This window comes from Liolophura sinensis, chromosome 6 (genome assembly GCF_032854445.1).
Source record: "Liolophura sinensis isolate JHLJ2023 chromosome 6, CUHK_Ljap_v2, whole genome shotgun sequence".
Classification (NCBI taxonomy): domain Eukaryota; kingdom Metazoa; phylum Mollusca; class Polyplacophora; order Chitonida; family Chitonidae; genus Liolophura; species Liolophura sinensis.
Genome location: NC_088300.1, coordinates 41029180 through 41050651, shown reverse-complemented (window position 1 = coordinate 41050651; position 21472 = coordinate 41029180).

Sequence of the window (21472 nt, the reverse complement as noted above, 5' to 3'; positions counted from 1 at the left end):
TGGAAACAAATTCGGTGTTTGATTGGTTTACTTAATTCCCGATACAAAATGTAACTGAAGCTGCAGTGACCATGGAGAAAAGCGATTCCAGTACAACAGCATGACTGCTGGGGATACAACAACAACACTGTGACTGCTGGGGATACAGCGACAACAATATGACTGCTGGGGATACAGCAACAACAACATGACTGCTGGGAATACGTACACGTACAATGTATGTTCCATCCTATTGAACTAAAACGTGATATTAACCAAGTCTGTCTGACTTGCACATCGTCACTTATTACCCTTTGGCCTTATAATATAACCCTGCTTGCTGAAATGACGACAACATGGGATTATATTCCGTAATCAAGTAGGCATTCGCTCATAATATCAGTGGCCTGTCTGGATATTTTTTACTCCATCATCCGCTGATTAATATAGCCTTATTCTCCGTTATAGGCAGACTTGGGGAATTCCCCGTAACACGATGCTTCATATTATCCGTGACACGAATAGTTAAAAACCGGCGTCAAGCGGCTACATGTCAACCGTCGTTTTTCCCAGACTATGCCAGTTATGTCCCCCAGAAATGAACTCCCCATCATGCTTGTTGTTGGAAACCCACTGATCAGTAAGTTTATCTACTTGTTCAGAAGTAGGAATACTGCAATAACAGAATAATAGTTTTCTAACATTTTGGACGAACTGGTTGATTGTTTTGGGCTGTTGTTGCTGTTGTCTTGATCTCGAGCCGGTCGACAATCAAAAGCACAGTGGCGCTCCACTGTCAGTTGGCGCGCATAAGAGCCTATCTTTTTTAAAATCCGACCAGTTTGCCTGACAAGAAGAGCTGTCCGACAATGTCAGTTCAATATTTAAATTTCTTTATTACTTTATTGAATTTTAATTGAATTTATAAGTTTGGTAAATTTGTTTGTAATTTCCAAGATACTGTAACTGTAAATTCTTTGTTGGTAATGATAATTTTTAAGGATAAAACCTTTGAGTCATTGTACATAAGTAATGTTAAAATTTCGAGTGGCACAAACACGCCATCTTTACCTTTGACTTTGTCAAGCTACACACTATCAGCTTATCCTTATATCCCGCGTATAAATGCGAGTGTCAGACTGATTTATAGAGAGAACAATCCATCCTAAATGTAAGATCCCTAGGCTTTGAATAAATAAGATGTCACATGACTTATCACTGAAATAAAGAGGTAATAATCTGCTTGTCTCGAGTTTCTTCTGTTGTGTAATATAAAATTTATTGTGCACTTTTGCAAACTGCGTGTTAATGTGATAAGATACAGCTTGCGCGTAAGTCTGTAAAATGGAAGAGATGTCAATCGTGTCTGGATTGGTAGAACTTCTCCATATTATTTTGTCGAATCATGTGCCTAATGGCGCACAGCTTGTACTGATTAGAATGAAACATAAAGGAACACTAGATTTTAAAGATTCGAGGTATTAGGTCGGGAAATAGATTGCTTTAGGTTTTATTAGTTGCATACCGATCGTATCTCTACCGGAAACTATGTCATTTCTAGCTGTCAAACGCCTTACCTTGTCCTTGTTCTCTACTGGTCGTAAAAAGATCGAACTCCCCGTTTACTATGACTGATTAAAAGGTATACAGAATCGATTCTGATTGGCTGATGTGAGGAAGTCCAGGCTATGCCATGCCTCTAAGCTGAATTTTAGGTTTGGTATATTTATTCAAGCATGACCAAGGTTTCAAGATTTAACCCGCTCTCAGCCATTCAGCGTCGATTCTGTGTCCATTTAAGTCCATTGCTTCAAAGATGTTTCATATATTATTCGGATAGTATAGTATTGTTAAGGGTACACAACACATGGTAACAGAAAAGATCGGGAAAACAGAAATTTACGATATTTTATGGCAAGACTTATGAAAAAAATTTTATGGAAACTCATTTGGTGCACACCATAATTTTTAAGCGGTTAATGTTATGAATAAGGGTAATATTTGACAGTGACTAGTTATGACTTCCACATCCTGATTCCGCATTCTAATTTTGCATGGCGATTTGATAGGTCAGGTGTTTCCTGTATTAAATATCTACCGTTTCCCATAAGAATAAACCTGAACTCTGCCATATAAGCCAAATATTCTTCAGTACGTTATCCCGATTGAAATTCATGTGAATGAATAAATAATTTTACTTCTACATGGAGTAGATTCTAGGCTCCCATTGGTCGAGAGTGGTCACGTTCATTTGGGGTGAAAGGTTTACATCACACAGTACTCGCGTGACCCCTCCAAACGAAACTGTCAAGCCATCTGCAAGTCACAATAATTTCAACATCTAGGCGAAAATAAGGTATCTGCAAGTCAAAAACATCCTCAAAGAAAGCAAAATATGCCTATAGTTTGTAGAATGCTTACAATTAAGTACCAGAAACTTGGAGCTTAAGGTAGCAGTTTTGACAAAAAATATCACTGGTACCTCGGGCTATCTCTGTATATTTCTGACCATGCACATGTATTAATACATATATGACTTGCCTGTTTCGTCCACAGGAGAACCCAGACAAGTCTAGAAATCCGTAAGAGTTCTCCTATCAGCCTCGGATATCCAGGATGAGGAGTTACAACACTCGGGCTAAATTCAGCGCAGCAGTTGACGAAACGACATCTTTTGTGACTTTAACGGCTACTGGGACAACCCATGCGCTTTTCATATTTTCCGGTTGCAAGATTATTAAGTTCAATATCCACTACCAAAAAATTATAACTACCATGATTGTTATACATTCGTATCTCACAGAAGTTGAACACTCCACTATCAGTCTTTCGGTTTACCCATGTTTGACGTCACGCTGTGTTCACCTAATTTCTCCGTAGCCTATCCCAATTTCTTATTTTTTCTCTCAGTTTTTTTTTATATTTCAAACTTGTATATCGACATTCATACACTTAAATCTGATAAATTCTTTAGTGAGCATTTTAGCTATCTGTTATGTTACTCGTGAAGGTTGCAGAAATGTTGGGTATGTCTGGGCCCATTGTAGGCCTACTGTTTGAAATGAATTGAAATCAGTTAACACTTAGACCTAAATCGTCTGAAATGTCTTAAATGTCGCTTTTTTTCATGGCAAAGTAACTTTACTGTACGTTTTACAGCCAAGTGAATGTAACCATACCTTGTAGGCTAATCTAAATAATTTAAACCATTTTCTCCCCAAACACAACCCTGGAGTTATCAGATTTTATTGATTTGTTTTTCTGTTTCCTGACACTTTATTTCACGGAGGCTTTGAGTCGTAAGCAAGATTATTTCACACTGCCTGTGCTGCATCCAGTTATAACTCGTGCTTTTGGGGTCTGCTACACGAGAGCCTCGATCCGTGAAATCTGGTAGCCCTCTACGATTAACACTTCACCGATGACGTCTGCATATGGTTAAATTCCAGCTGTCGTCGGTTTGGTTGGGAGGAGGAAAAGATGAAGTTTTTTCAGGATGCTGACGAGGGACGGTAGTTTTAGATTTACATGTTCATATCTAATATAATGTCATTACGAACATATCACCCGGGCTATTACTGCCAGTGGGCAGTGGTGTATGTGGGAGTTAAGTGTAATGATATTGTGAAGCCTCACTTCTAGTTTTCACACATAGGTGATTATGATAGTCATATATATAATATAGTGAGCATTTATAAATGGGCAAGAAAACCTCAGGGCACTTCAGATCGTCATTTACTTCCATGGAAGTTGAACAGCCTTATGGTTTTCAAAAAAGACAACTTCAAGGTTTGGAGTATGGAATATCAAGACTTAACACTTTACATGAAGGTACTAATACGGAAAAAAGACATAGGCGAGCTGGTTTGCTAAATTAACAACACATACAATAAACCCTAAAGTTCCCAACATGATCCAGCTGTCAGCTGATCATACTGATGTGATACAAGTATGAATGACAAATGGCGTAAGTATATAAGCCAAGAAGGATACAGGTCATTAAAAGTTTTCGAAATTGATGGACAAACGGTGTTCAACGAACGTGCACGGCCACTCAGGAGTCGTTGACTGTGTTTTGGACCAGTGATGTAGTCACTGTCCAGTTTTTGAAATACCGAACAATATATTCTTGGCTAGTCATGCACCGCAAATTTCAGCCTTTCAGACATTAGCTCCGGTTAGTTGTTCCAAGTTTTGAATATGTAATGATACTATCTTTTCTTTTCCGTCTGAATTTCCTGTGTTTTTTTGGGAGTAGCATTATGGGCTAAGTGGTAGAGATCATCGCATCGATAGCATGTGCTTGTTTCAGCCCCCATTTGGCTGATGCGATAAGATCAGATTGTTCTTTATTCAATATTTATGGCAAGTAAAATCTTTTTAGTGACATCTTCGTGAGGACACATTACTCAAGTAGTTGCCAAGCGCACCAAGTAACACTAGTGAATACAATTATTCACAGTTTCACACGCTGCATGAGGAAATGTGCATTGATAACACTTCGCGATACCTTTACACAAACGCTTTTAAATCAACAATGCTGAATTTTATCTGATGAAATGTACCTGTTCAAAAATGATTCACAAACCTCTATAGATCCAGTCCGGAATATTGAAGCTTAATTCTTGGTGAGTTAGATATTGCTTTCGCTAAGATTTCTTTTTAGATAATATCCGCTTTCTACTGATTCGTCGTCAATATCTATGGGGATGACGTGTGATATGGGAAAGTTTCTCGATAGGAAAAAAAGCTTAAGCAGTAAGTGTTCGGGAGTCGGTACGATGTCGTTTATCAGTTTAACCCGTTGAGAACAACGAAACCTGTCAATGCAGGAAGAACGGAAATAAAAAGAATGATGACCAAAATCAGGTCCAGTCTCTCTACTGTAATCAAATTGCATTAGATTCATGATTTACATGCATGTGTGTGGCTTGTGGACAAGGCTTATCTTATATTTCTGCCACAAACGATTGATTTCCAGTGAATAGCCAGAAACACAAAGTATCAGATAAAAACAACACAAAAAGCCTATCGCCGTATGTTAAGCCAGGCCATTTCGTTGAGGTTATCGAAATAGCGTAGCCTTGCCCGCCACTGAGCAGCTAATTATCTCACCTGTGACAGACTGAATGCGGTGAACTAAGGACTCAGATTTAACCTATCACACACCTGGGACACAGTGTTGAAAAAATGTTAATTATCTTGTGCAAATGTACCTCATCATGGTAAAATTTGTTCATTCATGTAAAATTATATTATATTCAAATTCGGTCACTATATACCGGCTCCTGTTGTCTCATTGTTTTAAATTGTTTAGACCCATTGTATATTTCAACCATGAACGTGAACAGTATTCACCATGAAACTTGTACATACTGGTTTGTTCACTTTGATTTTGTATGTAACTTCAGTGTAAATAGGAATTCTTTTTGTTGAACACCTTACTCTGTTGAAGGCGATAGGTTGCCGCCCCAACGTTAGTAAATAATATACTTTGTCCAGTAGAACAGTTTTATAGTGTTATCTTTTATAGTATACTGTCCTGGATGTCTGAAAATCTACAATCCTGTAAAATGAATAGCCATTTTCACCCTTGTGTATCTTTTAGTGTTGGGACCGATTTGTAAATTACAAAGTTGGCCAGAGGAACCGAAGACAGTGAATGTAACATGCTATATACAAGTTTAGCTTGTTAAAAAATCTGCTTTTTCAGATTTTCTGCCCAATCCCCATGTATCTTGCATAAAGCGTTCACTGCAACACTTTATAGTTTAAAGCCTTTTTTATCAGTTACTGTAGGAGGAAAGATGCAGCCTAAACGTTTTAGAAAATTGTAGTGTGCACATCATAGAAGTTTTTAATATAACTTCTGTCAGTTTCACAACTTTCTGTCTGTAAATTTAGGATGAATACTCAAAAAACCAAACCACGATATTAAAGAAAAGGTTGTAAACAAAAACTGAAGAGCCTGGAATCTCACCAATGATCCTCAGTCTATAAATAAACGGGTGGAAGAATGAATTCACGATGACCAAATGTTTATGTTATGAATAATGCGCTACTGTATGCATGGGGTAGCAAATTGGAGCAGATTTGTGGTATATGAAGCCATGAAAATACCGGTTTTTTCCAAATTGTCACAATTTCCATGCTAGATCCACCTGGCATGAAAAATGCATCAGACGAAATCAACAACAGTTTCTAAAGTTGACAATATTAATACAGTTTTATACACAAAGAGTTTGATTGCAATTCCAAAGACGCATTTTCTAGGTTTTCTGAGATAGGCACTTTGTAGTTGGCAGTCATTTCTTAATACTTCTGTGAAACACAGACGTTGTCCACTGTAACGTTGAGCAAAAAAATCCAGCCAATTTCAGGGTAAATCCAACCTTTTATTTTATGTTAACTGACTACAAGATCGATAGACAGACGAGGTAATAAGGCCATAAGGCATTCTGCCATGTATGAAAATAATGAGTTTACAGTCTTTTCCGACCATGCCATGCATACCTATTTAATTAATTATTTACCTTTTTCTCACAAACGGTGCCTCTGTGGCCGAAGGGTTAGCACGCCAGGACAGCACAAAAACCCAGAAGCCTCCCACCAATGTGGTCGCTGTAACTTCAGGCCCAGCTCATGCTGGCTTCCTTCCCAGCCGTACGTGGGAAGGTCTGCCAACAAGCTGGCGATGATCGCGGGTTTCTTTCGGGCTCTGCCTGGGTAAAACAGATAAAATCAAGTAAATAAATAAAGTGAATTCTTCTCACAAACACAATATAGCGCAAAAGTGGACCGGAAAAGGAAATAGTTGAACATATTGCGCTGCATTAAGATCTACACATCACTAACCTCTCCTGTACACAAAGTGTGCTTTAATCTTCTTAAAGTTCGTGCTTACCATCCGGTTGAAATATGTGGTAGCTATTTGAAGATATTCGTATATATTTGGGATGAATATCGATAATGTCATGGATTTTTTTTTTGATTGGTGTTTTACGCCGTACTCAAGAATATTTCACTTATACGACGGCGGCCAGCATTATGGTGGGTGGAAACCGGGCACAGCTCGGGGGAAACCCACGACCATCCGCAGGTTGCTGACAGACCTTCCCACTTACGATAATGTCATGGATGAAACACTTTTTGTCACACTCAACATTGTTTTAACCTAAAGAACTGTTTAGGTGAGAGGAAATTTTTCATTTGAATACCGTATCCGATGCTCTCATGCAGTTTGGTCATACTGATCATTTCATGTGAGCTGACGAACTTACTTCATCAGTTTTAACAAGATTCTCCCATAAATTATGCAGAATATTTTAACATGTGATGCTTGCAGTCAGTGATAAATTGCGACAAAGCCGCGCCAGGCCAGCTGAATAATTTATACCAGGCCTTTTTTTTTCGTATATCAGTGGCGTCATTAATCGTGCAAATCCTATCGAACATTAGAGTAAGCATATCAGTGTTATGGACTGATAAGAGAACTAGTCAGCATAGATTACCGTCTTCACTGTGCTGGTTTGTGATTTTTTTGGGCCTTGAATTTATTCACAAAAAATCTATAATGAAAACAGTTGTTGTTCTCTATGCAATTGTTGCCTGACCCGAGTTTGAGCAGACTCTTGACTTTTGCGCCTCAAACCCTGTTGCATGCTCCTAGTTTGCGGAGAAGCTTGGCTCTCAAACGCCATGGGAGACGACAAAACCGTAGATACGTACCGAACGTAACGTGTGCTGTGACTATTCCAACCAGGATATTTACAGCAGCAATAAACGTGCACATTTTGAACATGGGGAAAACGCACTGGAAATGACGCATTAACTAGTTACATGGTAGTCTCAGGTAAAACGTATTTTAAATTGGATCCAGTCTGTATAGGCCATTCATGTCCACCGCACAAAGAGGTCTTAGGTTCGAGTTCATCTCTCTCCAGGAACCTGACAAGGCATTCCATTACATTTTGTTGATCCGTTTTTTCTGTATCCGTGTCTACGAATTTTTAGGCGATTATTTACCACATTTCCTTGATCAAATTGCGTTTTACGATAACATTTTGTTTCGACTACTGACTGGTATATTGTGCTCTGCCTAAGTGTGCTTGTTTTCATGTCGCACTTAACAATTTTTCAGTCATATGATGACGTCTTCGTATGCAAATTTACATGATTACTCTTTACAAGCTTTGAGATCAAGGCTACATTGGAATGGCTGAAAAAAAAAGCACTGGTCATCGTTGTAGATACAACTACAATGTACATGACTGTATAAGAACATTGCATGTAAGCCGATACATATTCATTACCAGTACACAAAACACAGCCTTTTACATTCGGGCCCTCACGTACAAATAGGTAGTTATCGATGACAAAGTTTTAGCAACACTCTTAGGTTGAGGTGTAGTTCATTTACTGACAACGAGAACAAGTGAGTGTCTGTTATTTGAATATTGGAGTCTTCTCAGATGAAGGCCACATTGCGAGAAGAAACCAATGAAAATTGCAGCACTACGTGGGATATTCGGTGAGACGTAACTATGGAGAAATGAAACGTGTGATGCTATGGTAACACGAAACGCGTGAAGTATGAACAGAAATACCATGGAAATTTATAAATACAAATGTCGTTGAAATATTTTATAACGAGAGATTGCATAAAATCTATCCAGTGTGTCCGATGTGTGTTCTTTAAAGAAAACTAGTTTGCCTGACCCATGATGAATACACTAATGCGGACACTGTGGACACAAACATGGGTATCCCAGACGGTAGTAGGTTTTCGATCCTGCAATAAATCAGCTTGGTTGAATTTGGCTGTATAGCAGAGGTAGTGGGAGGCAGTGAGAGTGACATAGTGTGAATACTACCATCAAATTCGGTTTGGAATTCCGTTAATAAAAAAGATATTACCTAACTGTGTTAGATGTACCCGTGTCTCTCCTCGTCCTGCATGATTATTCTCTGTCGCTCTGTAACGGTTGAGGATGTTGCAACTGACCAGCCAGCTTGGCTGGCTGGCGTCTGTAATCCGCTGTAATCCACGCTACGTCCGTGACAGAGAAGGACTGCACGCCAGCGCAGCGCAATGACCAAGGGGCCTCTCATCAATGCGGTCGCTGTGAGTTCAAGTCCAGCTCATGCTGGCTTCCTTTCCGGCAGTAAGTTGGAAGGTCTTCCAACAACCATTGGTTGGTCGTGGTTTTCCCCCGGGCTCAGCTCGGTTTCCTCCCACCATAATGCCATCGAATAAGTGTTTTATAATTTAATATTTATATAATCATTTCTACGCATTTCTTTTGGAGTTAATGTATTAAATTGTTCTGTAAATGGGTCTTGCTATCATCGGATTCCAGCTGACACTGTAGGCCCTAGTTGTCTGGCTCACCACCGAGCTTTTCCAAAACTGTTTTCCTCCCACTGACTCTGGTGAACTGTGACTAATGTGTTTGATGTCACAGAGCCGCCGTGTAAATCATTTCACGTAAGTATAATTAAATTTACATTCCGTACATTATTTATAAATTTCAAAAGGCATCGTAAGAATTGCTAATTGCCTTTGACATAAGTAAGATGGCATGCGCTAGTCCATGGGAATACCAACAAATTTGCAGTCGTTTTGTCTTATAATGAGTTGACCTTGTCCGCCAACCAAGTGTTAAATTTTCATTATGTGTGGTTAAAATGGCAGAAGCAATAACTAAATTTCAGTTTCTCAAACACGGACTGAGACCTTCACAATATCGACACACGCAATACATTTTGACTCGACATATGGTACAAATACATAACACTTCAAGGCACTGAATGAGAGGAAATTTTCTGCAACAGGTACAAATCCCCCTATTACAGACAAAAGGGCATAAGACTGCATTCCTGTTAATGGTAAAGAATCGTTAAGATTCCGATCCTGATCACCACTAAAATTTAACTGAATATATGTTTGATTCTTACTGAGGTAAGGGTCCAAATCACAGTTATGGTCCCAAAACGGTACAATGCTAAGTTATGCACAAACATTTTCGTGCATAACTTTATCCACTATAAAGCTGGTGACAGGCAACTATAAAAACATAGGCTCTTTGGTGAACACAATATAATGCAACACAATCCTGGTAGTCAAATAATCTTTAAAAGCCTACAATATAATGTTTTCCTAAAGCTCGGTGTCAGAGATCATGTACTCTCTTGACGAAGTATGTATGTAAATGCATTTCCATGCCACCAAAGTGCTGCCGCCACTGAAAGTATCATACCAAAGACAACAAGTTTGATATCCCACCCAGCCAGATACTGACTCCGGGCCAACCAGTCTCAGCGAGGCAACAACAAGTAATATGCATTTTAAAGTCTTTGGTATGACCTAACCCGAGTTTGATCCTAGGTCTTCGAGGCGGACGCTCTGACCAATTAGACTCAAGCGGTCCTACCGACGAAGTCAAACGCTGTTCAATCACATACATGGATCTGTAACATATCCAAAGAGGATTTGTATTCGGTATAGGTAACTGATCAATTTCTAATATCTGTTAACATGATAGTTAGTAGGTATGTGTATGGCGACAATACTCATACTAACGATAATGCTATTACTGAAACATTGACATTCTCACTAACAAGGTGCCTAACAGACTCATCATAAAGTAAATTTACTGAATATTCGATTATAATCAAATTTGAGGATCTTATTCGATTTAACTTCTAATTAACACCCTTACCGTCAACAATACCCACATGCCCCAGCACACATACGCATCGAGGCACACGCAAAAGTCCCCAGGCCGTGTTTTAATGAAACACCTTAAAGCAATAATGAAAAGGTGTTAATTGTTTATTGGTCCTGCACACTATACAAAAGATGAAATTGTGGTTCGTGTTCATAACGTTAGAAGTTCTTCATCATTCATTATAGACTATAGACGTAGTGAAAGTCTTATTTACCATTGGCATATTTAAGCTCTATCTCGTAGAGCGGACTAGCCCCAACCCTTTACAGTCAATATTTTGCTGCAAAGATGTTTTTCAAATAAAACTTTATCGCTTGTCATAAAATCGTACCACATACAATTTCTTCAATAAAAGAAATGGTTGGACACGTTGCCTGCGACAAAGTGTTCTTTTTGCAGAGGATATAATTTCGCTAAAATGCGGCCTACACCTCTGAAAGATAAAGAACGAATAAGTTCGCATTCGTGAAGATGATGTGAGCACATGTTTGTATTTCTTCTAAAAATGATAACTATAATGTGTATTAGGCCCATAACGTCTTGCTTAAGCTTCGCGTTGATTAAGCGCCTGTGTTGTTGAGGCGGTGGACAAGAAAAAAACTGCGTACGTAAGCGAAATAAGAGCGCGGACGTCATCGGAAACACATGTAGCTTTTCTCAGTGGTCTGTTGGTTGGAGTGTTCAGATTGATCAGTCTAAAGCGGTGTGCCGGGCGTTGCTTGATCAAAATTTCTTGGAGCCTTCGGAAATTCTGAGCGTTGCTTGTTGAACAAACCAGCTATTTTTCGACAGGTGATTTACAGCGATGTATAGCAAAAAGTCATGTTTGATACTGAACGAAACCGTCTAGTCATGATGGAATTTACCACGCATGGAAGACCTTCTCAAGTCACGAAAACTAAGCCTCGTAGCATGCGGTAGAGTTGCGTATAAACTTGCAAGGGAATAAAGCTCCCAACGAAACTAACGGTGGCATTACTTCATGCTCACAGCGCCGTCTGTGATACCTCTAGGCATACAGGCACACATAAATCGCATCCTTTAACGGTACACAGGCATGCATGCCAAAATAATTTAAATATCGGGTCAATTGAAGGTCTGTGAGCGTACTTCCAACCCCAATAGAGATCATCATCCAAATGCATCTGTTTTAAAAGGGCTTATAATAGAGTTGAGATCGGTGTAGCAAAGTTGAGATCTCACTATCTTACATATGGTAACGGACATAACATGTATAGCGAGAACAATTGCATCTGAACATAATATGCATGGGCTGAAAATTATAAACATCAAAAACGCTTCAATACCCAGAAAAAACCTTCAAATCTCAATATATGAAGAGGAAAAAGACATATAAGGGACGGAGCCTTTATATTCAAATTTTAAAACGGGTTATATCAAGGTTCCAGTTGATCCGTTGATATAGAAATTTATTCAAATTAGATGTAAAGTAATCTTGTTGAAAACATGGTGATTCATTCGATCGGTAGGTAGGGAGAGTGAGGAGGGTGGTCGTTTTTGTAGGGAAGTTTCATAACTTTAAAACTAAAAACGTCACACATGTAGGCCTACATGCTTTAGATCAAAGGAAGCCACGGTAAATTACATAATCATTTAATTTATGATGGTCCATTATTCAAAATCTAACAGGAAATTACGTTATAAATTAAAGTGTTATTAATTTAATGGACCGATGGCTTGATAATGCACAAACAGTTTTAGACTCTCTGTTTAATGAACAAAGCTTTCGGGTTCATTAATTTTTCTGAGATATCATAAACCATATTTCGCGATCAATCTACAAATGGTGACTTTTTTTTCTTACAGCTCCAGTAATTACAAATGTAATCAAAAACACTTCAATACTCAGAAAAACTCATTGAAATTTTCCACATAAATTTTAAAAAGCATACTTTTTTTATTTTTACAATGTTGCATAACCGAGATATCACAATCGTGCAGACTGGGAAAACCTGAGTTATCAGTTTTAACCAACCATGCATGACGTATTTCAGTAATTCGAGAACACACCTGTTTCTGTTTTGCCAAAGCCATGTGAACATGGGGTACGGTTGACGTGACAGCGTGTTTTTGGTTTCTCTAACATGGTGTATCCCATGACCTAGTTAGAATTCAAGAATAAAAGTTCATGTATAGAGTTTCCAAACAAGGTCGAAAGGAAATGGCTGTGACCGTTTTGGTCTGTTTCCATTCATGCGTCTTTCGAAATAATTAAGGTTACATTACATGTGTTGCCTGTTCCTTGAAACCTAAAGTGTTGTGGACAACGAACCTGACTTTGACATAATACTTATTCCATCCTTGAAGACTACTGATTACTTCTTTTTCCAGGTAGCACAGTTCCATTTCCACGATATATCGTTGACGACCTTTGCCTCTAAGGAAGTCGTAAGTAAAGCTTTTTTTCTACTTATACATCACTGTTTACATTGCATGGACATTTACGGAAATAGGCAACCTGGTCAGGACGTTCTCAAAAGATTTTTAATTACATGACAGGTGGGGAGGCTAACGGGTAGAGGACCAATACTGATGTCTTTCTTCAGATACATATAATACAGGTAATTTGATGCCGTTCTCGCCTAGATGACTGAGTCAAACATTCATGAAAAAAGTTCATAAGTAACTATGCATGTGTATTTTAAAATTATTTTAGTTTAATTTTTTAATTATTTTAATTTTAATTTTTTTTTAATTTGTGAGACATATTCTGAAGCTGAAATCATTCAGGGTATAAATTACTTTACCTCCAGCGGGATAACATCCTGTTCACCACATGGTAATAAAAATACGGACATGTTTATGTGTGCGAAATGATGACCTAAAAAGCGAAGAGAGTAGCCAGCTGATGTGATAAATAAACATTGATATGATATAACACTCGAGCTTTGATAACATTGGGCAACTGACCCAATCCACACATGGCTGACAGACGAATTGGGCTCTGCAGAAATTTGTTTTATTGAACGCAATAGTAAAACGAATTGCTTTCAAATCGTAAAAGTTCGGTAACTTTCTTTGTCTAACCCATTTTAATCTCAACATATACAGAGTAAAACTGTATGCTGATACTAGTTGTCTTCCATGCTTGGAATATCTGTGTCTGGCTGGCCGAGGAAATCTTAACCAAATACATGTTTTGTTTTTTTAAATGAGGCACCTATCACTGCACAGTTATAGCTTATACGGTTGGATGTGCTTGCCCAGGCAGATATGATCCGACAACAACAGATCAAAATAGTATGGAACTAATTGTCCGCACTTAATGGACGTAATAGGCGTTCTAGGAACACGGTCTAGAAATGGCGAAAATTTCTTTCTACAGTGAATTTAATCGTCAGGCTTGTCGGTTCAGTGGGTCAAAATATATGAACAACCGGTGTAGTAAAAACAGTTGATTGATAAAATATGAGACTGAGATCGTTATGATTTATAATACAACGTGGTTTCACCCTTCACTCTGTTAATTACTTATATGCCATGGCATTCATTTTCCCGGCTTCTACTGTAATATCTTTAATTTCCGGGGGGCCTCCGAAGGTCAGTTGGTTAGTGCGCTAGCGCAGCATGATGACCTAGGAGTCTCTTACCAATGCGGTCGCTGTGAGTTCGTCCAGCTCATGCTGGCTTCCTCTCCGGCCGTATGTGGGAAGGTCTTCCACCAACCTGCGGGTGGTCGTGGGTTTCCCCCGGGCTCTGCCCGGTTTCCTCCCATGCTGGCCGCCGTGGTATAAGTGAAATATTCTTGAATACGGCATAAAACACCAATCAAATAAATAAATAAATCTTTCAGTTTCCGAGTGATTAAACAATCTGTGCTCTATCAGTGACTATAGTTCCGGGTGGCAGGCCCATAATTCACTGTGCGGTCCGTGTCTTGACCGTTGAACCACGTGAATACCGCCAGACGGCAGTTACAAATCCCCCGACACGCATAAATCAGCAGTTTCTCCAAGGCGGAGTTGTAAATTCTGGCATTTCCTAGACATCAATATGGATATCTTGCCGTAATATTAGTAATACCAAAGCTAACATTTGTTTGATTCCTTTTATTATGCCTTCCTCAATAATTAACATCGCCAACAGTAGAGAGTAAAACCAGAGCAGAGTGATTATTGGTAAATGGTCTCTTGTCAACTTACCTCAGTTAGGGTTTTATGCCAACTGTTCCTGTATACACTTAAAAGCCTACACTGATTCTTGTTTATGTTTATTTTGTGGAAAAAAGCCCATGTCGATCTACGTAACTTATCACAAGCGAGCATGTAACCATCACAAGCGAGCGAGCTAGAATATCGCATGTTTGGGTTAAATGTTTTAAGACACATCTTCTCCAACCACACATAATGCATAACTTGCTCTACTTTCTAACGCCACATTTTTGTAGACTTGAATTATGTTTTTATGACTTTCAAGACATGACTTGATCAGGCATCGCCTAAGCATGGTTTATTGTCATGTTCTTTATTAGATACCTTTTACTCAACGGTGTTAAGCAGCTTGCTGTACACTGGAGTCCGTTCCTGCAGCGAACAGTGAGTAAAAATACTGACTTCGGTAAAATGCCAAGCAGCCTTACTCCATTACTTTTGTGTTTCCTATCACAAACCATCCACATTGTGACCAGATGTGTCCAGATACCGACCCTCACACTTCCGCTGGATCTGTGTGGCCTGTATCATACAATGCATGTTTAATTTATCAATCACCAGACGTGTGAAAGGAGAATTTCTACACACATTCAGATCTGACGCAAGGGTGGAATGAATGCACAACGTCCAAAGGAATTTGTCATAATTCTTTTGTTTCTGTGGTAAAGCAAACCAGTTTGCTCCAATTACACTGGTACTTTTTACGTTATGCTCTATTCCTATTACGAGATGGAAATCACCATGCTATTCCTGTTGTAACGCCATACTGTTATTCATTTCCATTGCAAAAGTCACCACGTCATGACTTAAATATTGCTGGTGTGGGTCAGATGCATTGTATTTTATTCATATTGCAGGAATTACCACGGTATGTATATTTGAAATATTACTGTTGTCGCATCATTACTGTTGCAAAGGTCGCCACGGTGTGGCTTATATATTGCTGGTGTGGGTCAGAGCCATTATCTCATATTCCTATTGCAAGAGTTGCATGTGGTAGAAATGTCACTGTTTTTAACGACTTACTGTTGCCATTCATTTCCACTGCAAAGTTCGCCACGGTGTGGCTCATATATTGCTGGCACGGTCATAATGATTATCTATCCTATTGCGAGAGCTGCATATTTATTTATTTGATTTATTACTGTTTTATCGACACACTGTTGCCATTCATTTCCATTGCAAAGGTCACCACGGTGTGGCTTACATATTGCTGATGTGGATCAGTGTCATTATCTTTTATTCCGATTGCGAGAAGTGTATGTGGCTGAAATATTACTGTTGAAGCACCATACTTCCTCTCCGGTTAAACTTGGGAAGGTCTGCCATCAAACTGCTGATGGTCCTGGGTTTCCCTCGGCTCTGCCCGGTTTCCTCCCACCGTAATGCTGGCCGCCGTCGTATAAGTGAAATATTCAAATAAGCGTGTAACACAAATTAAATAAATAAATCGAAATGTAACGCCATAATGTTGTCATTCATTTCCATTGCAAAGGTCGCCATGGTGTGGCTTACATATTGCTGATGTGGATCAGGGTCATTATCTTTTATTCCTGTTGAGAGAATTGCATGTGGCTGAGATATCACTGTTATGGCGCCACAATGTTGGCATTCATTTCCATTGCGAAAATCGTCATGGTGTAGCTAAATACTGCTGTGGTAAGACAAAGCAATGATTTTTTATTCCTATTGCAAAAATCGCCATAATCTGAAACAAGTATAGCTGTGTTGGTGCTAAACTGCAAGAATACATTCGCGTTAAGAAACACTGTTCTTGTAACGTTATCATTCGTCACCATTGCCAGTGTAGCGGGGGTAGGGCTATAAAATATCGCTGTTGTATCTTTATCAGCTATCACGGTATTGTGGAAATACTGCTGTTTTGGCGCTACACGTGTATCATTCACTCTGCATAGCACAAACATCACCGGTACATTTATATAAAGATAAGTCTATATTGTTCATTTGTGTTGTAAGGGATGCTGTGCACGGTATGGTTGAAATGTTGCTTATGTGATTCTAAAGTATTCCGTGTATTTGGCTTATTATTTTGTTGTTCTGATAAGTGGACAGCTCTAGCTTCCTCAGATATACCTTTGCAAAGGTCTCTAATATAAAAAATGAGCTGTCGATAAACTCGAGGAGATAAATTTTCATTTTTTCAATTTCATCTTTCAACACAATATATATATATATATATATATATATATATATATATATATATATATATATATATATATCTTTTCAATATCTTTAAACCCACCTGTCAACACTATTAGGACTTGTCTCCCTCAGATATGGGTTGCTCAAGGAATAATCACATTAAATTGATGTCATTTTTATGCTGTCTATAAAATCACAACGTGCTGAAGGCTAGTTCCCTGGTAAGATTTAAATACCAACCATTTGAGTGATCAACCCTTGGAACGGCTGTGTCCTCCCAAGGGTATATAAAGAAATTCGGTTTAATAAAGGATGAGTATTTGTTTGGCATGGAAACTGTGTCTTATTGTTTTTTTGTTCTGATAAGTGGACAGCTCTAGCTGTTACTGTGCAACTGTGTAAATACTGTAGATTATACTCTAAAACCTACAATGAATGTGGTTAATATCCAATGAAGAATGCACTAAGTGGCTTTTTGTACTGTGCAAGCAGGAATCTTAAGCTCGCCTACAAAATTGATTGGGCGACTTTTTACGTCATATTTGACATTACTCAGTCTAACCTTCTATCCACAGGCTAAATGCCTTGGGAGTGTGGAGGAGCAGGGAGTGGAGGTGGCCCACGGTTTTAACATCATTTTATTCGGCTCTGTGTCGTTTCGGCATCAAATGAATGCTGCTGAACGTAAGAGTGTGTGATATGAGCAAGCTGCATAATGAGCGATCCTTTGGAGCCTTAACAACAACACCGCAATAATATATCAACGTTGTCTCCGTCTTTCGTTCCTCCAGCTGCACAATTAGAAATCTTGTTGATCGACAGTTACACGAACTTCGGGTTTCGTCGGTCTAGCCTATTTCTACCAAACGTTGATAAACCTTACTTAAGGCCGAGGAGATCTACAACAATTCCCCCACGTCTATTTTCATTAAATACAACAAGAACAGAAACTTAACTCTGAGTCAGATGTTTTTCATTAAGGGAAGCCTAAAGGGCGTTTTACTTTCACAAAAGAAAAAAATATAGTGCGAATATACGTGAAGAAGCGTGCAAGTAACTTTACTTTGAGTAAAAACTATTGTGGTGCTAACTCATTGTGAACTACGCAATGAATTGACGCACTGGATATTACATACATATGGTGACAACTTTCACTTCTAGATAAGTATTTTCATGACAATTGTATGTACGGTATATATTTATAAGAGACTGTAATGCTAATTGTATGAATCAAACTGGCCTTCGGGAATTTGACTTGTGTCTACTGCTTTACCCGTGATTTATACCCATTGCTTACTTTTGTGGATGTAAAAGCAGTCCATCCCATCCAAACAAAAATCAGTTATAGAACTGTACTAAAATGACATACTTGTACATCTACGTGTTACACTTGTGTATGTACGCCTTAAATTCTCTACATTTGGTACTTGTACAGCCTCCAGATTTCAGTCTCCCAACGCTCACGTATTATACTTGTGTATGTATGTACGCCTTAAATTCTATACAGTTGGTACTTGTACAGCCTCCAGATTTCCGTCTCCCCACGCCCACGTATTACACTTGTACATGTATGTATGACCTAAGTTCTATACATTTTGTATTTCTACAGCCTCCAGATTTCAGTCTCCCCACAAAATTGATTGTGGCACATCCGTGCATATTACTTCAAAGATAACTGGGGTACCTGTGACAAGGTAGGATGAAAATGACAAAAATATAGTTTCTCTGACACAATGTTTGGCCGATGTTTCCTTTTGTCCAAAACGTGGACAACCATAATTGTTGAACGCGGTCAAAAGGTCATTAATGTTTAGAGCGGGCAGTGATGTAAGGCAGCGCATGCTATGCTGAGAAGCATGATTTCAATGGGATAAATTAATACAGTCGCAATGTTCGTTCTATGAACTCTGTTACTGTTTTTGTTGGTCAACCAGACATTGCAAACTGCTGTGTAACGTATAAATCATCTGTAACATGGAGTATGACCACGTCCTGCCTCGCTGAACAAGCCTGACAACATATAAGTCAGCATGTGTAAGGGTGAACATATTTTTTGCAGATGTCTGTAAAAATACCTTCTGTGTTGACAACAGCTTGTGAGCATTTCATACTTATTTGTGTGTATATATATATATATATATATATATATATATATATATATATATATATATATATATATATATATATATATATATGTTTGGAACAAGCTTGTGTTAAACTTTACAATTTCAAACGATGATTATCCTTATCCTGTGTCTAAATGAAAGATTCCGAATTTTAAATTGAACATTTCTGTATCTATCGACAGGTTGCTTTATTATCGCCTTAAGGAAACTTTTCCCCTTGTATGAAACATGTTTTATTTCACGGAGCTCAGTATTCCATACATTGATCATGATCTTAATATAAATGCGTGCATAGAGCGCATCTATGGCAGAGCGTAATGACCTAGGAGCCTCTCACCAATGCCGTCGCTACGAGTTCAAGTCCAGCTCATGCTGGCTTTCTCTCCAGCAGTACGTGGAAAAGTGTGCCAGCATCCTGCGGATGGTCGTGGGTTTCCCCCCGGGCTCTGCCCGGTTTCCTCCAAACAAAATGCGGGCCGCCGTGGTATAAGTGAAATATTTTTGAGTACGGCGTAAAACACCAATCAAATAAATAAATAAATAAATAAATAAATATTAGAGCAGATCTCAGATAACCCAGTGAAGACGTGGCATCTAAGATTTTTGGCAGATATCTTTCCTATTCAATCTCTTTTCCCTATAATTTTAGTGTATGGCAGTAAACATCTTTGAAACTCGAACAAAAAATGAATTGCGTCAATCAAGGGAATGGACAACAATTTTTTTCATTAGACATAACACTAGAAACTGTATCTTAAAATACCTTTCCTGTTTTCAATTCTCTCGAGAGGAGTTAATAACATTCAGAGCTAAAAATACAGTTTTTCATGTCATTGTCTCCAACAAAATCGGGGCCTCCGTGGCTCAGTCGGTTAGCGCGCTAGCGCAGCGTAATGACCCAGAAGCCTCTCACCAATGCGGTCGCTGTGAGTTCAAGACCAGCTCATGCTGCCTTCCTCTCCGGCCGTACGTGGGAAGGTCTGTCAGCAACCTGCGGATGGTCGTGGGTTTCCCCCGGGCTCTGCCCGGTTTCCACCCACCATAATGCTGGCCGCCGTCGTATAAGTGAAATAATCTTGAGTACGGCGTAAAACACCAATCAAAAAAAAAAAAAAAAAAAATCCAACAAAATCAACAAAGCCTCTCTTAGAATGCAAATATGTGAAGGTATATAAAGGGGTTTTTAATATTATTATTTTATAACGTATTTCCCAGGGTTTTTTAAATGTTGTCCAGAAATAGTAGAAATAGTTTTTGGTCTGAATAGAGAAACTTATACGTTTGCAAAATCCCTATTATATCAAAATGAGCTGTCGATAAATTCGAAACTTTGATATTTTTTTGTAACGTGCAACATGTTTTCTTGTGACCTTTGGTATATAGTGACATTTGTCCCGCTGACTTGGTGCAGTCTGGGCTCAACCGAGCGGTCACTACTATTGGGACTTGCCTCCCTCAGATATGGATTGGTCAAGAAATGATCACTTTGATGTCATTTTTATGATATTTACCAATTCACAAGGTGTTGAAGGCTAGTTCCCTGGTTATATTTAAATACTACCCATTTGTGTGATCAAAATTGGTAACGGCTGTGTCCTCCCAAGGGTATATAAAGAAATTCGGTTTAAAATAGCATGAGTATTTGTTTGGCATGGAGACTGTGTGTTCGCCTTATTATTTTTCTGTTCTGATACAAGTTGATTCCAACTTCATAATAACCAAGCCCGTATTAGCCTAGGCGAAGACAGGGATCGGCAGATTTGAAACATCTTTATACTAGCAATGATGGTGGCCGAAAATATACCGCTCACTTATAACAGACTATATGAAGACACGTGTATACTTCGTGTTAACAAGTCTCCTTGTTACTGTAAGCATTCTTTTTAATATTGTTTTCTGAGTAATACGATCGTATATAGTTTCTGTAAATTTAGAATGTTCCATTTTTGCATTCTAACTGATAAAGACATTTGTTTAGGGTGGTTCAAACTGGAGTCTATTGTCAACAAACACTGAAAAGGTATGATGACATAGATATACACTAAGTGCGCAACTTTTATTAACCGATTTTGTATTTTCACGTATATTTCAAAAGATGATTTTCCATCCCGTGTTTCAAGCTTAACAATTAATAACTGGGTATACCAAGCAACAGGCTGGTGTAACTTACCTGAAGTAATTCACTTTGAACTGTATAATATATAATATAAAATAAACTACCGCACGTGGCATATGGTAACTGACGCACCACCTGACATAAAGCCTCAGTCGAATCAGATGACACAGAATTCGCACACGCAAT